Here is an 11,110-nt window from a genome sequence, read left to right on the forward strand (position 1 = left end):
TTTGTTTCTTTCTATCATTTTCATTCTGAATATCATGATATGTCAAAACACAACTTTTTTAATAGCTTGACATATATATAAAGTATAGTTTAACCACATTGTTCATATTCGTTCAACTTACTGCACTTCCCAATATTGGATTTTGTGTCAACTTTGGAAAATAGATTTTACATGATCCATAAAATACCCTGTAACAATGATCAAAATTCAAATGTGACATGTAGTCCCAACAATTATAACAATGTATCCTATTCGGGACAATTCCTTAAGCGTTGTTTTATGTTATTAAACTTAGAAATAATAATTAATTATAATTAATATATGTAATTTAACGTTATATAAAAAGGCCCATTTAGTTGCTGGAAACATACAATAAAAGAAGGGAATATATTAATTAAGAGCGGCAACCACCCTTGGGCCTTAGCAAAATCGTGTTTAGGTCATGATCTTTGACCTCTAGTCCTTAGTGGTGTTGTTAGTGACTAGGTTCAATGAACCTTTTAGCCCTTTAATCCTCCTATATATTCATTGCCAATATGCTCCCTCTTGCAATTTTCAAATACGGAAGTAATATTATGTTTTCAACGATCTGTCGCTTTTTCTCTCCTGCTTCTCTCGGGTATCAAATTCTTCCTTCTGTACTTTTATTATTATTTTTTTTGTATTTTTATTATAAAGAAACTTGTGATTTCTAACATAGATCTTATTAAAATGATGTATAAGAATATGAAAACATTTGTCGTTTGTTCATTTACGGATAATTGGGTAGTTCCCAGAAATAGATAACTTGAAAACTTATTTGATAGGTTACTAATCGAGAATGATTTTCGTTTATGGGATATAATTAAATAATTTAATTTCTTTGGAGTTTGAAGACATAAAACTTAAGCACTGGTTACCTGTGAGTCCGATGGAGCTCAAGGAAGAAAGGTATAAAAGACAATGCTTTTTAAAAAGGTTATTCTTTATATTGATCTTGTGTAAATAATTACAATGGAAAGTAGAAACAAAAGATTCCATGGATTAATTTATGTTTATACTCCCTTGTTGAAGACACAGGTCTTTTCGCACTAGAAAAGGGTCAAATTTGAAATTATTGTATTATATTAGAGACCACCTTTGTTAATTTTTCTTAATCATAATGGCATTATTACAAAATTCACATGCTTAAATTATGTTATATTTAAAAAAAAAAAAAAAAGTCTATTGTTCTATAATATATGTTTCAGTTTCTTCGCAACGTATAAGTTTACATTTGAGATGTTTATCATGCCATATTTGATCGACTTTTCATAGTTTTAAAACAATTGATACCACAAATTAACATTTGGCCCATATTTTTAGATGTCTCGACAATGAACATTGTTTCCGACATGTAAGCCTGACAAAGATATTGTTCACTTGCATATAGCAAATTCCGATGGTGGAAGTTGAAGAAGATGTGACAACCGTCGTCATCAACGCATCAATATGAGTTATAGAGTTCCCCTTTCAAACTTCAAATTTCCCGATTCCATGGTTGCTTCTACTACGTGATATGAGATATCATTTTGTCATAATAGATTGTTGATGAAGAATGTGTTTTTTATAATTTATTCTTCGATTGTCTGCAATACTTTCAAATCGATGAGACCCATTCATGATAAAAGGGTCTTATTTAAGTGTAATTGAATATCACTTGGTTTATAATTAGTTAACTTCAAGTTATATTTCTTTCTAGTAAAACAAGATTGGTAAAATATGTTCTGCTAATGTACCACCCTTCTTGTGCTTCTTCCCAACACTTTCGTCCCGATTCAGCCGTCTCGGCCATGCAGTGTCAACTTAGTCCAACCACCTTGGTCCGGTAGTACGATACGACATGCTTATCTGCTCATTATGGAATGGGAAGTAATCTCAATACCTTTCAAAAAGAGATACAAATTCTTCTTAATAAATAAATAACTTTTTGCCGCATATTACACTCTTATTGATTTGCCACGTGTCATTTTACGGTTATTTTCAATTAATTTTTTTCTACATTACATTTTGTGGTTTTTTTTTTTTCATTTTATTAATTTCCAAATAATATTTAAATGTAATAACTATTAATTTCGTTAATTAACTTGTAGTTTCGTTTTTTTCTAAATTAAAGTTTCATTAGTTTCCGTTATTTATCTACCAATATTATTTGTTTAATTTAAAAGAAATACAAACAATTTAATTTTAATAATTCAATATTTTTCTATTTTTTTCTTATAAATTGAAAATTTTCAAATGTTTAGAATTTAATATATATTTTTTTTAAATGAATTAATGTGATACATGGGTCTTACACCTACTACAATATATATACATTAGTATCTGGAATAACCTAAGGGCCTATACATATATATATATATATATATATATATACTAGTTGTGAGACCCATGTATTACATAGGTTAATTTAAAAAAAAAAGTTAAATATAAAGGTAAAAATATTTGAAAACTTTGAATTTATAAAAAATAAGAAAAACAATAAATTATTATAATAAATATGTTTTTGTCGTTTAAATTTGAACAAATAATTTAAATAAATAAAAGAAACTAATAAACTTTAATTTGAAAATTTTGAAATTAAAAAGGTAAGTTTATTAATGAAATTGATATCAAATTTTTACTACATTTATTGCAATTATTATATTAAGATATTATGTAGAATTCAATAAAATAAAAAAACTCATAAAATGACATGTGGAAAAAAATAATTAATTCAAAATAACCACAAAATGACATTTGGCAAATTGAATGAGAGTGTGACAAGTGCCAAAAAACATTCATTTATTAGAGAGGATATATATATATATATATATATATATATATATATATATATATATATATATATACACACACTCACATAATGTCTGGTGAAGGTTAGTAAAGGTTGGTGAAGGTCGGATACTAAAAAGAGGACTTTGTGAGACTGCAAATTAGAGTCAACAAGAGGACCCAACATGTGAGTGCACTCAAGTATGCCAACTTTATATTTCTGTTGGGAGAGAAATCTGCAAGAAGAGGAGCGAACTGTGACGATACCTAAAAAAGTAATTCACAGCTTCAAGATATGTCATACAAAACTCACGGCTAAGCTGAGAATCTGCTGAAGCATGTCAGGGGAAGAGGTAGTGAGGACAATGTACTGATGGCACAAGGAGTCTGAAGAATAAAAAGTGAACGGCTGGTACGACTGTTTTGAAAACCAATAGTGATGGCATATTAGGCGAATCTATGGAACAAAGCATGTGGTGTATGTTTTAGACAATATAGAGATCTCTAAAGATATCACAAATAATTCAAAAATCATGGATTATGGAACCCTAGATGTTAATCCATGTAAAAATTCTCCAGAAGGTTCCCGTAAAGAAACGCATTCTTCACATGCAAGAAGAGGAGCGAACTGTGACGATACCTAAAAAAGTAATTTAGAGCTCCAAGATATGCCATGCAAAACTCACGGCTAAGCTGAGAATCTGTCGAAGCATGTCAAGGGAAGAGGTAGTGAGGAAAATGCGTTTAACATAAAGTAATAGATAAGTTGTGGCACAAGGAGTCTGAAGAATAAAAAGTGAACGGCTAGTACGACTGTTTTGAAAACCAATAGTGATGGCATATTAGGTGAATCAATGGAACAAAGCATGTGGTGCCTGTTTGAGACCATATAAAGATCTCTTAAGATAGCACAAATAATTCGAAAATCATGGATTATGGAACCCTAGATGTAAACATTCTCCAGAACATTCCCGTAAAGAAACGCATTCTTCACATCTAACTAGTAAATATGCCAATCTTGAGATACAACAATACTACGAAATATATGTATTGTGGCCAGTTTGACAATCAGACTAAAAATCTCATCATAATATATATTATGTTGTCGATTGCGACTGTTTGCTACGAGGCATGCCTTATAGCGAGCAAGTGAGAGAGAGAGAGGGAGAGAGAGAGGAATATGTATGAAATTTGTGATGAAAAATCCACATAAACTATACAATATTGATCCTAGGAGGTCGGGGGTACTAAGGACCAAGTCCAATTTGAAATTAGAGCACTATAATCATCATTCATAGCCTGAAGCCGATGAGGATCCTCAATAGCCTCTAAGTATGATCTGGTAAGTGGAGACAAGGAAGAGATATGCAGATTATGATGTTTAGTGGATTTGATTATATCACATGAAACAACCCGAGGAGCTCAGTCTGATCCATAACACATTTCATGTTTCTCGACTGTGGAAATGTTTGGTTGATGATTCTACAGTGGTTCCATTAGAGGTTATTCAGGTGGATGATCTCTTGAATTATATTGAGAGGTCGATTGCCATCCTTGACAAGAAGATGAGGGCTCTGCAAAACAAGACGGTGGTTCTGGTAAAGGTGCAATGGCAGTACCGCAAGGGTTCAGAATGGACGTGGGAACCTTAGGACGAGATGAGGGATCATTATCCGAATTTCTTTGCACTGACAGACTTCGAGGACGAAGTCTGATTCAAGTGGGGAAGAATTGTAACATTCGTATTTCAGGAAGAAGTGCTCACAGAAGTTGCATTGGTGTAATTGAAGCTTGTGGATCCAGAACCATCACCAACTTGGAAAGCTTTTGGGGTGCGGAGATTTCCCAAATCAATAGTCCGAGCATTTATGTGATTTTTCAGCAGTTGAGATGAGTTTCCTCCCATTGCTTAGCGGGTCATAGGCACCAATACCGACCCATGGATTATTGTTACCGGTATGCTAATTGTGTGTGTGACATTACATGTGTGTATATATTGTATGTATGTCGGGCGGGCCACGATGCTAGGCGGGGCCTGATGAGTGAGTTGCGCGGGGTCCATCACATGATACAGACAGATCTATTCCGAGCACGGCTCGATGTAGGATGGGGCCCGATGCCAGGCGGGGGCCCGATGGTTTTTGGGCATGGGCCATTGTATGTTTTATATGTATGGTGTGAGGTATTTTGGAGAAATAACTAAGATTCATGCTTACGGTTTTTAGTTTATTTTTCATGTACTTCTTGTTCGAATGAGAAGAGCTCGGGATGATCGCATCACACGCACCATGATTTCTGTCTTATTTGATTTTGGATATATTGGGATGATTGATTGACATAATCTAATTTTCCTTTATGGTTTTATGAACATGTTTGGTTGATTGTTTTGTTATTATGAAAATGAAATTTTTGGTTTTAAATTTTTGGAACGTTACAAAATAGTAATTGAACTTTGATTTATTTTATTCATTATTTATTCCTGAATTTGTTTTATAAGATTTATATTATTAAAGGTGAATGATAAAATAATAATTAACTTTGATAGAAAATTCATCGGAGGAGATACCATGTGGCAAAATTTAATTCTTTAATTAGAATAGATAGATTTTCTTTAACTAATTAACCATGATATTTAATCAAATTAATTTGCTAGAAAGTAACTAATAAAATTATTTCCCAAGAATTATATTTTAATTAAACATTAGAGTTAATTAATAATCTTTTGGTCTTTATTTATCGGTTTCTCGAACTCGTATTTCTTTGATTCTTTTTAGCTTTTGATCTCGATTTTCAACATGTAATTCGTTAACCACCTTTATGCACAACGTTTGTAGTGTTTTTGTAACACTTGGATTTTTTGGCATGTTTCTTAATTTCCATATTATATTTAATTATTGCATTTTGGTCCTTTGTGTAGTACGCGGGGCGTACCACGTGGTACACTTAACATACTAGATGAGAAGCCAATACGAGCGGCGTACCACATCGTACGCTTAGCGTACTAGGGTGGAGCTAATTGAGGATGCGAGTCCTCGTATGCTGGGCGTACGAGGGTTACACTTAGCGTACTCGGTTATTATGATAGCCTAATTTTAGGGTGTTGTACCCTATATAATCACCTTAAGTCCCTAGGGATGGCCTCTGTACCAACCCCCATATCTTTGAAACCCTAAAATCGCCCTTAAACCTCCGTGGTTGGTGTTTTTGCACTCTTAAGGAGTATTTGGTGTTATTTTTTGCTCAACTTAAAGGGATTGAAGATAAGTGAAGTTGCGTTGATTGGTGTGAAGTTTATAGATCCAGAATCACGACTCTGAGCATGATATGACGTCCTTAAGCATAAAGGTGCAAGCTTGATGGGGTTTTTGGTCACATGCATGTATTAAATCACCTATTAAGTCCTTTTGAGCTTTAAGAGCTCCATTTAGCCACGCATGAACGTAAAGTTAGCAACTTTACGTGATTATCCAGCTGAAGGAATTCAAATCTAAGTCTTGGAGCAATGTCTTAAGGGTTTAAGAGCTGAAAAATTAAAGATGGATGAATGCGAGGGTACGTTGGGCGTATATGCCCTAATGCATGCACATTGGGCGTATGTGCTGATTACGCCCCACGTACTTAGTCAGTGGGTTTCACAATCTTGGATCCTCGGTTTAGGCTATTCTTTGGGCCTAGGTGTTTTGGGCTTGTTGGATGTAACAACCCGTTATTTTCAAGTCAATAAAAGTCAAAGCCTCTAAAATAAAATTCAAGTTTTGTTTATTTCGTTAAGTTCATAAGGGTTAAAATATCATTTAAAATATATAAATGATGTTTTTATATAAGTGTTTTAATGTAAAAATCTGAACTTTTCTATTTTGGAACCAAGAACCATCGCACCGAAAACCCTTTTCGGCCGAAAACCTTCAGACCGCAAACCCCACCGAGAACTCCCCAGACCAAAAACTTCGTTCCGACCGAGAACCCTCCCCATATATATGACTTAACTCGAAAACATAAGACATTTCTCACGTGTCCAACCGAAAACACACCCATTTAGCTCTCAAGTATCATACAAGAATCTCCAAATCTTCAAGCAAAATCCTTCAAATCTTCATAATTTTCACCAAAAACACAAAGAATACCAAGAACAATCTTCAAATATTCAAGCTGACCGAAAACCATCTGGACCGAGAACCACTGGACCTAAATCTTTCCTGACCGAGAACCTTTCCCTAACCGAAGACTTATTTCGGTCAGTACCGAAAACTCTCCTTTTGGACCCACTTTCATACCGAAAACGTCTATAACTATTCCAAATACTTCCAAAGGCTTTTGTACGTATTTCTTACATAATTAAGGTGTTATGTAACACTTTGATTATTATTTAAACCAATACTTAATTTATTATTTAAATTAAAATCTTATTAATTTAAATGCGATATCGTTTATAAATATTATTAGGATACGACTACTTCACGTATTCTAATCCGAGGATCATCGTTAGCACTTCGCGACTCAACCGAGCACACACATTCAAGGTGAGTTCATACCCCCGTATTTTTCCAAGCTTTTTCAATGTTTTTAGGGGGGGGGGGGGGAGGATATAAGTAAAACACAAGAAATCTTGTGTTTAAAAATAAAAATTTCTTATTATGTTTTTCTTACTGTTAATATGCATTTAAATGTGAAATTTATTAAATACGCAAAATATAGTTACTGTTAAATTTACAAACTTATAAACTATAATAGATATAGTTTATGGAACAAAGGAACTATTTTACAAAGCTCAGATTATGACACGGAAACAAACTTAGGTATAGTTTATGGAACAAATGGACCATATTACAAAGTTACATGTTATTGAATAAAGGTTTTCACTTATTACTCGTAAACTCATTGAAGCAAATTGTGAGACGCCTTCACATACTTATCTAAGTACCAACCAAGTCCTGACTTATAACCAGAGTCTCTTGTAGGGAGAGTGTGAATTTGTGTATAGATATATACGGACTGACAATCCCGTACCTTAACTGTTAGCTACAGTTAGGCCAGCAGACCTAGGGTGACAAATGTCATAACGATTCCGACGCCTAAAAAACGTCGTTTCAGGCCATCTTGGGTCATCAAGTATGGTTATAAGAACCAACATGGAGAAAACAACGACACATTTACGTATTAATATACTTTTAAAACAGTCTTGGAGAGTATTAACATCTCATCTAGTTACAGGGCAAACACATCCTCAACTAGTTTTACTTATAAATAAGGCTAAGTATCATAAAACTAAGTATGACATTTATACTTGTACTTTTTGGTCTCGGAAAGTTTAAAACTACAAACCATCTTTATGGAAAATATAGGATTTTCCAGGATAAACATCATTATTTTACAAGCAAACAATTTACAATTAAACTTCCTGAAAATAAAAATGATTACTTACCGAAAACAATGATTTAAAGTAGAGTGGGTGCAACTATGAACATATTTACAAAAGATTCAACTTTTATTTACAAAGGAAATATTGGATTTTCTGGAATAATACATTAACATTTTCAAAGAACAAGGAATATACTTTCTACAACAAAAATGCTTATGAACTCACCAATCTTAATGTTGACACTTTTTCAAACCATTTGTATTCTCAGGAAACTTAGTAGACAGGTATCCTCTCAGGCGTTACGAAGACAGAGCATAGTAGTATTATGTCTTATCTTTTTGCTATAGTTTGAATGTTAGACAAGTAATATTTTGAACATAATGTAAATACTATGTTATCAATACAATGGTTGTTGTTGCTTTTATTATACAATTGTTATGATATTGTACATGACGTCATCCACCCTCGAATGTTTTCGCCGTTCCGGTTTGGGGGTGTGACAGATTGGTATCAGAGCATTGTTTATAGTGAACTAAATATATCAACCAATAAAAGATATACAACTATAAACACAATGGGATATAAAAACGCTCTGGCCAAGAATTATATTTTTAATATATATTAATATTTTTATAAAAGTATACATATAGGCATATACACATACTAGAACAACTATCACAAGAAGAACAAAACAAAATTATTTAGATGTTGAACACTACAGTCAAACCTAGACAGGTATGTAATCATATCTGAGATAAATATAGCTTGGTCAACTATATTTATTTGAGATACGCCCAACATGTGTTTTGGAGTGATAGTGGTGTTGCAACAAGTCTAAAACTTACCAACTCTATATATAAAAGAATACTAGAACCAAACATAGAGTTTAAAATACTATAGGAGTATTTTATGATACCATGCATTAACAACAAGTCTAAAAACTTATCAATTTCATATACCAAGAAGCTCTAGAATCAAACATACAATTAAAATTTTATAGGAATATTTTAGGCACTATAAATAACATATGTGAAAACTAAAATACCCTTTATAGTAGGTCTATAATTATTGAGTTTATACGTAAATGTTATATATAGTAGAGATTTTATAGACTTAGAATTCGTGATTCTCGCTCTACTTCCTGTTCCTTTTTTGGTTGTGGTCTTAGAGTAGGATCACTTATTCGAAGGTCTATTTGATCTTGGTTATATATAATCTATATACACTACATGATTATAGGAAGACTCGATAAGGATCATCATAAAAATTTCAATAGAGATACTTTTATTAATCTTATAGATTCTTTAGATACTCTTATTCTCGCACAAATGATATATCTAGACATCGTAACCCACTACCACAGCCAACAAAGGAGTTGAGGAGGAACCAAAAGAGGGTTCATGAGGAGGATTCTGAGAAAGGATAGGACGAAGAGAAAGGCACTAGATAGATCGTTAATGAATCTTACCCTATCAGGAAACAAACTGGATTGCCCGCTCGGACATTTGGGTCTAGTTTAGGGCAATCATAGGAATGATAACACCATAGGAATTCCAGGAGAAAACCAACCGTTACAGATGAAACTAGGGTAATCATAGCTAGGCCGAGCTCCTTATGCGTCACACTAATAGTTTATAATTTATAAACTAATATAACTTAGTGAGTTAATGACTACACTACTCGCACTATGTGTTAAGTTTACCATACCTTTCTAAAGGGTTTTGAGCATTCTAACACTCCTAAACCCTAGAAACCTTGGATCTATGTTTTCTCTATTATACATGCAAACTTTCATTTTTTTCAAGGTTTCATCCTAACTAGCATACTATGAAGTATATGTAATACAAAAATCTAGTAGAATGACATACTTTTTCTTGTAGCTTGATTCCTTGAGCATTTAAGAGCCTAGCACCCCAAGTGTGATGCCTCAAATGCTTCACACAACACCACCAACAATTGGAAGAACTTGAGAGACGATTACTTGCACTCAAAATCGGCTATAGCTCTCTAAGAACACTAGGGTGCAAATTTTGGTAGCCTAGGGGCTTCTTATATAGTGTGGTGCAATTAGGGTTACAACATGTAAGCCTTAATAGCCATGAATTTCCACATTCCCCATGCTCCATGGGTTTTAACCTCCATGGAGACTCATGGGTTACCACATGGGTTTAGCCCAACATACGGAATATGGATCATAAGCCCACTATATAAGAATGAATGATGTACACAATCAATCCTCATTTATTTAATAAGTCTCTTTTGATCACAAAATTAATTCCAAACTAATTCTTGATCAATACCAATTAAGTAATATGATTTCATATTAATATATTAGAACTTATAATATATTAATAAATCATAAATGTCCTCTGCTCATAAGTCCATCCTTACAAATTGCTCTAGTGCCATGCAACCCAAATAGACCATACCACTCTCGGGTCAAGTACATACCAATTATAGTTATGGGCTTAGACACTAAATCTAACAGTCTCCCACTTGGACAAGTCTAATAACTATAACTACAAGTACGACTTAAAACACCGACTAGCAATCGTAGCTCTTAAAATCCTCTGTCGAAATGAGATGCTCCATTTTAAATAAGTGATCATATAATCCTCTATTCTCAAGATTTCAATTGGACAAATACATGAAACAATGTCATATTTATTGACCAGCAGTTTGTTTCCCGATTTCCGATTTGTTTGACATAGAGCTTAATCGAACACATCAATTTAGTTTTGACTGGGCCCAACAGATAACTCAAAACAAAATCATCGAGGGGCCCAAGATATCGCTTTTAATCCTCCAAGGACTAAAAGAAACAGATAAACTTCAACAATATATGCTTGTACTAACTATTCATTAAATCATACACAACGGCACATTTTATAACATCGAGTTACCGATGTGTTTTCGTACTATCAATGTACAACACCCTCATAGTCAACAACTCCTATATCT

General features: G+C 33.3%; 1 long non-coding RNA gene across 1 annotated transcript; it reads left to right on the forward strand.

The window, feature by feature from the left end:
• The first annotated feature begins 388 nt into the window (after positions 1-388).
• On the forward strand, positions 389-1,707 carry LOC145064951 (uncharacterized). The gene is made up of 2 exons (XR_013688157.1): positions 389-619; positions 1,412-1,707. It is a non-coding gene; the product is annotated as an uncharacterized LOC145064951 (long non-coding RNA).
• Positions 1,708-11,110: the final 9,403 nt, after the last annotated feature.

This window comes from Lactuca serriola, chromosome 7, assembly GCF_051521515.1.
Source record: "Lactuca serriola cultivar US96UC23 chromosome 7, Lser_US96UC23_V15, whole genome shotgun sequence".
Taxonomy (NCBI): Eukaryota; Viridiplantae; Streptophyta; class Magnoliopsida; order Asterales; family Asteraceae; genus Lactuca; species Lactuca serriola.